The sequence below is a fragment of the Vulpes vulpes genome, chromosome 9, assembly GCF_048418805.1.
Source record: "Vulpes vulpes isolate BD-2025 chromosome 9, VulVul3, whole genome shotgun sequence".
NCBI lineage: Eukaryota > Metazoa > Chordata > Mammalia > Carnivora > Canidae > Vulpes > Vulpes vulpes.
In genome coordinates this window covers 100494763-100501670 of record NC_132788.1, presented here as the reverse complement: position 1 = coordinate 100501670, position 6908 = coordinate 100494763, and the positions used below count along the sequence as shown (strand labels likewise).

The following is a 6908-nucleotide window of genomic DNA, read 5'->3' as shown; positions in this document are numbered from 1 at the left end:
ACAAATGTTGGAAAGGATGTGGAGAAAAGGGAACCTTCTTACACTGTTGGTGGGAATGTGAAATGGTGCAGCCACTCGGGAAAACTGTGTGGAGGTTCCTCAAAGAGCTAAAAATAGACCTGCCCTAGACCCAGCAATTGCACTGTTGGGGATTTACCCCAAAGATTCAGATGCAATGAAACACCGGGTCACCTGCACCCCGATGTTTCTAGCAGCAATGTCCACAATAGCCAAACTGTGGAAGGAGCCTCGGTGTCCATCGAAAGATGAATGGATAAAGAAGATGTGGTTTATGTATACAATGGAATATTCCTCAGCCATTAGAAACGACAAATACCCACCATTTGCTTGAATGTGGATGGAACCGGAGGGTATTATGCTGAGTGAAGTAAGTGAATCGGAGAAGGACAAACAGTGTATGTTCTCATTCATTTGGGGAATATAAATAATAGTGAAAGGGAATGTAAGGGAAGGGAGAGGAAATGTATGGGAAATATCAGAAAGGGAGACAGAACATAAAGACTCGTAACTCTGGGAAATGAACTAGGGGTGGTGGAAGGGGAGGAGGGCGGGTGGTGGGGGTGAATGGGTGACGGGCACTGAGGGGGGCACTTGACGGGATGAGCACTGGGTGTGATTCTGTATGTTGGTAAATTGAACACCAAGAAAAAATTAATTAAAATAAATAAAAATAAATAAAAGTAAATAAAAAAATAAAAAAAAACTGGTTTTACTTGACCTCTAACCTAGTTGTTTGGGAACTGAAATTCATTAGAAAAATATCCTTCCTAAAAAATAAATAAATAAATAAATAAATAAATAAGAAAGAAAAGAAAAGGAAAGAGAAGAAAAGAAAAGATAAGAAAAGAAAAGAAAAAAGAAAAGAAAAGAAAAGAAAAGAAAAGAAAAGAAAAGAAAAGAAAAGAAAAGAAAAGAAAAGAAAATATACTTCCTGTCCAGAGGACTTTTCCACTTGGGAATCGTGTGCTTAGAGGTTGGAGTCACAAGAGGTAAGTGCACCTGATGAGCAGACACAGGGAGCTGTAAATATCTCCTCATCTCTAGTCCTTCAGTTTCTGCAACGTTTGACAGAAAGGGCTATGCTTCTTGTCTCTTTGCTCCAAATCCTACTTCTGGCTGGGGGACAATGCTTTACTCCTTCCTGCTGCCTTGGCTGAGGACAGAGCTTTAGTCCCTATCATCTAATCTACTGTCCATGGAGAAAGTCAGACTTCTACAAGGTGACCTTTTTGTTAGACATCCAGCCAGGTAAGCCCAACACATCAGTGGGCTGTGGATCACAGGGTCAGAGAGAATGGAAGCCAAAAACATTGACCCATCTTCATCTGAGAGCCAATTCAACTTAGCCCAGAACCAGTGATCACTGTGTTTGTTGGTTTGCTTGATTAAGTACTTAATGTATTAAACAGTGCAAGTATCAGTTTCACAGAGTGAAAGCTTCTCACACTTTTGAAAGTCTCTGATACTCTTTATCATTAAACTTCTATTATAGCAATGCTAGAAAAGGTATGCTGAGATTGTTAAACTGAATGTGTGGAACTAATCAGTTGTGATTTTGTCCCCTGGGCATTATTGATCACTTGTCTGGAGCCAGCTTTGCCTGCCACACTGGAGAGGGGTTGGTGGAGACCAGGGATGCTCTTAACACCCTATCATGCACAGGACACACCCCACCCCAGGGCAGCCTCTGGCCAGAATGTCCTTGGTGCAGAGACAGAGAAATTTTGAGTTAAAGACTATCAGTATTTGGAACATAGAAGCCCCTCAGGTTCTACCTTCAACCTTGTAACACTTACTGTCCTGGCAGAGAATTCAGGTAACCCATTGGCGACAAGTTTAAAAGTTCCAATCACAAAGAATGTAAAAGCTCTGTAAGTTTCTTCAGCAGGCTGCTGAGTGAAAGAGACATTTCTTCTTAAATTATCCCTCAGGTTCAGCAAACCTCATATATATGATGGCCATTCTGATTGGCCTTTATAATTATATGCCCATATGTTGTTCTCTTTTTTGTTGTTGTTGTTATTTTAAAGTTTTACTTGAATTCCTGTTTGTTAACACAGTATAATATTAGTTTCAGGTGTGCAAGATAGTGATTCAACCGTTGGATACAATGCCTGGTACTCATCTCCAGTGCCCTCCATCATCCCCATCCCCCATTTCCCCATCCCCCGCTCACCTTCCTCTGGTATTTATTAGTTTCTCCTCTATGTTTATTTATTTTTTATTTTTTTTTATTTTTTAATAATAAATTTATTTTTTATTGGTGTTCAATTTGCCAACATACAGAATAACACCCAGTGCCCATCCCATCAAGTGCCCCCCTCAGTGCCCATCCCCTATTCACCCCCACCCCCCACCCTCCTCCCCTTCCACCACCCCCAGTTCGTTTCCCAGAGTCAGGAGTCTTTATGTTCTGTCTCCCTTTCTGATATTTTCTCTTTTATTTTTAAAATATCACCATTTCAAATGATTTCCTCAGATAATTGTTTCTCAATTGACTTTTGGAACATATTTTGACCATAAATACTTTACATTTTATGTAAATATGTCTACCTACCTACTTCTGAGTTTCTTGCTTTATTTAGTGGTATTGCCCAACTGTAAATTTTATATGTATTTTTCTTGATATTTTGTTGTATTATATGGTTGCACTTATTCTAAGATCATAAGCCCTTTGGTTTTTTGAGGATCTGAGGCAGTGGACAGATTTCATATTCTTTCAGACAGATACCGCTTTAAGTCATCATTTATTTAGCAATTGAACCTTTTCCAATGAAATTTAAATACAACCTTGCCACATGGTCAATGTCTTTATACATTGAAACCTAATTTCTAACCTAAATTTCATTTAACAAATAAAAACTGAGCATTCTAGAAACATTATATATTATATCCTTTTGTGTCTAGGATTTTTACAATTTAATTATTGATCCATGTCGATATCATTAATGCTTGCTATTTTATATGCTTTTTCAGTTCATTTTGGTTTTTCATACAATTTTGCCTGGGACGGCTGTTTTGAAACTACAGATTTTACATTTTAACCTGGTTTTGTGATCCCCTCACTCTTTTCATTCTATGCCTTTTCATATTCATAGGATCTTATATACTAAATACATATATTCACATTACTTGGTGAAAAAAAGTGAAAAGCTGAGGTCCCTGCACTTTTGAATCATGTATCATAAGAGTGCGGACAGAGAACAATGAAATAAATGTGTGTGTGATATGATGTCTGCAGATAGAATGATATGAAGCAAATTATTGAGTACAAAAGGATATAATTGTCACGGAGCAGACAGGATTTATAGAGCATGAGCTGGAGATTCCATTACATATTAGATGAAATCCAGAATGAGGATTACAGTGTGTCCCATGGGTTTGTCAAAGGAGAGATCAATATTCAAAGCCCAAGAATATTAATGAAAAGATGGCACATAAGAGAAAGGAGAAAGGGGCTAACCTCATCCCCTATCATACCACATAGAGATGAACCGGCCAAATAATGATGAAGGAGGTAGAGGAGAAATAAGTCTCCTGTGCTTGATATAAAAATGCCCACCTTTTGTTGAATTGTGTATACTTTCTTTTGTGAAGTGTTGCTTTATCCTTTTGCTCATTTGAGGGGGCATTTATATACATTATAAATAATTATATATATATCTTAATATTATAATAATAAATATATTACTATATATCTTAATATATATATTATTTTTCCTTAGGAGGCTTAAGAATTGGAATTTATGTATTTTGCAGGGGAAAGATCACTGACTTGACCTACTTGAGTTGGATCCATTTCTGCCATCACCAGGATGACAGAGGCTGAGAAAGACAGGGGAATAACACAACACAGGAGGCCACAGTGTCCTGTGGGTGTGTGACTTGTGGAGTGTGAGAAGTCCCCACATAAGGGTGCCAGGACTCATAAATCTCAAGATGACACAATACAGGGGCCAGGACTCAACTGAGGGAGGCCACTAAGAAGAGGATCTGGTTCAATTCCTGGGATACCTTTGCACAATATGATGAACACAGTGGGAGAGGCAGTGTGGACAGATAACTACCTGTGCCTTGAGGTTTCAGAGGGAACAGAGAAGCTACTTCTCTCCTCAGCATGTCTGACTGTGTCTCTCCTCAGTCTCCCTCCTGCTCCTTCCCCTTGCAGCACTGGCTGTGCTTCTTCAACTTGAACATTAGAGACAAATACCTTCCTCGGGGCCTTTGCACTGGCCACTCCCTCCACTGAGAACACACCTCTCCAAAAATCCTTCATCTACCTCCTTCTCTAACTTGAGTTCTATGAGCCAAGTCACATCGTTTGCAGAATTGGCCTCCGTACCCATGAAATAGCATGCTCTATTCACTCTCTGCTTTATACCTCTTTTCTTTTTCTTTTTTTTTTTACAAAAATGAAATTTTTATTGGAGTTCAATTTGCCAACATATAGCATTACACCCAGTGCTCATACCGCCAAATGCCCCCCTCAGGGCCCATCGCCTAGTCACCCCAACCCCCTGCCCACCTCCCTTTCCACTACCCCTTGTTCGTTTCCAAGAGTTAGGTGTCTCTCAAGTTTTGTCACCCTCACTGATATTTTCACTCATTTTCTCTTCTTTTCCCTTTATTCCCTTTCATTAATTTTTATATTCTCCAAATGAATGAGACCATACAATGTTTGTCCTTCTCCGATTGACTTATTTCATTCAACATAATACCCTCCAGTTCCATCCACGTTGAAGCAAATGGTGGGTATTTGTCGTTTCTAATGGCTGAATAATATTCCATTCTTCATACCACCTTCCACCATATGAAATGTTTATTTTTTATTTGCTAAAGTATTCTTTCTCCATTATCAAATGATAGGGATTTGTTCTTTAGCACCCTATATTCCTTGCCTAGACAATGCCTAAATCATGGCCAGCACTCAATTTATATATCTGAAATTTGAAATAATTTTTATTAAAACTATAGAATATGTGACCATTTGCAACATAAGTGATTGGAACAAAACTTCCATAACTATGGTAGTAAAGAATCCCCTGGTGTGGACATTATCCTTGCACAAAATACTAAAATATTTAGACTACAAAATTAAAAAGGTGGCTATTCAAATCTGTGAGTAATACAAATATGTGAAAATTAATCATGCTATTTGCTTCTGTCTTTGAAGTCACCTCTATCACATAAAACCAAGCAACAAATTTCAGAGTTTTTTCTTCTGGGATTTTCAGAGGAACCAGAACTTCAGCCCCTCATTTTTAGCCTTTTCCTTTCCATGTGCCTGATCACTGTGATTGGGAACCTGCTCATTATCCTGGCGTGAGCTCCGACCCCCACCTCCACACCCCCAATACTTCTTCCTCACCAACCTGTCCTTTGTAGAATCTGTTCTACCTCCACCACCATCCTTAAGATGCTAATGAATATACAAACAGAGAGCAAAGTCATAACCTATGCATGTTGCCTCACACAGATTTATTTTTTCATACTGTTTGCCGTGTTGGATGTCTTTCTCCTGAGTGTGATGGCCTATGACCGGTATGTGGCCATCTGCCACCCCCTGCACTACACAGTCATCATGAACCCCCAGCTCTATGGACTGCTGGTTCTGGTGTCCTGGATCATATGTATCCTCAATTCCTTATTACAAAGTTTAATGATGTTGTGGCTTTCCTTCTGTACACAGGTGGAAATCCCTCACTTTTTCTGTGAACTCAATGAGATAGTCCAACTTGCCTGTTCTGACACCTTTCTTAATAACTTGGTGATGTATTTTGCAGCTGTCCTGATGGGTGGGGGTCCTTTTGCTGGGATAATTTACTCTTATTCTAAGATTGTTTCCTCCATACGTGGAATTTCATCAGCTCAGGGCAAGTATAAAGCATTTTCCACCTGTGCGTCTCACCTCTCAGTTGTCTCCTTATTTTATTGTACAATGCTTGGTGTATACCTTAGCTCTGCTGCTACCCAGAGCTCCCACACAAAGTGCAGTAGCCTCGGTGATGTACACCGTGGTCACACCCATGCTGAACCCCTTCATCTACAGCCTGAGAAACAAAGGCATAAAGAGAGCTCTGAAAGCATTCTTTGCGAAGGAAACTCTACATGGCCAATTGTGGTAGGACTGAACAATTTCCTACAATTGCTTAATCTCAGTTAACTGAGAAAATTTTATCGATACATGTTTGTATTCAAATCCTAATGCTAATGTAAAATGATTATGTTACACATTTATGCTCTTACAGTTTGGGGTGGCAGATTCTGAAATCATTTTCACTGAGCTAAAAAGATGTTCACAAGGCTTGAATAATTATGTAAGTAACAGGGGAGAATCTATTTACTTATCTATTCCAAGCTTATAAAATAGTGCAAAAAATCTAAATATCTTTCTTATCTTTAACAAATGCTTTACAATGAGGGACCAAATGAAAGCTCTTAATTATGCAAGTATGAAATTCCCAATAGTTTGGCAAATGTGTCATGAAGCTGAGATATGTCTTGCTCAAGGTTTATATCAACAAAGTTAGTTCTCCTTGTTGAAAAGGAAAACAGCAGTATTCTGTTGGTGGCAGGGTTGTATGCTCACCACAAGTCAACATTTTGGAGACCTGAGAGATCTAATACAAAAGGATTGCTCAGTACTATACTTTGTGGAAAAGTTAGTCAGGATTGGGATATGGTGCTGAGAGGTCCAAACTCTGGGAACAGCAGAGATCCTAAGGAAGCAGTAATTCACTTGGATTCATTTGGTTATAACCTGGTCTATTGGGAACACACAATCTCGAGGAAAACTTTCCTTTGTGTCTACCAGTGTCCCACAGGGAAATCATGCACTTAGAGGTTGGAGGAGCAGGAGAGAAACTGCCTCATGAATAGAGGAAGCT

At 39.2% G+C, this 6908-nt stretch overlaps 1 pseudogene; it reads left to right on the top strand.

Moving 5' to 3' along the window:
* Nucleotides 1-1515: 1515 nt before the first annotated feature.
* Nucleotides 1516-6146, top strand: LOC112913211 (olfactory receptor 7A17-like; annotated as a pseudogene).
* The last annotated feature ends 762 nt before the right edge of the window (nucleotides 6147-6908 follow it).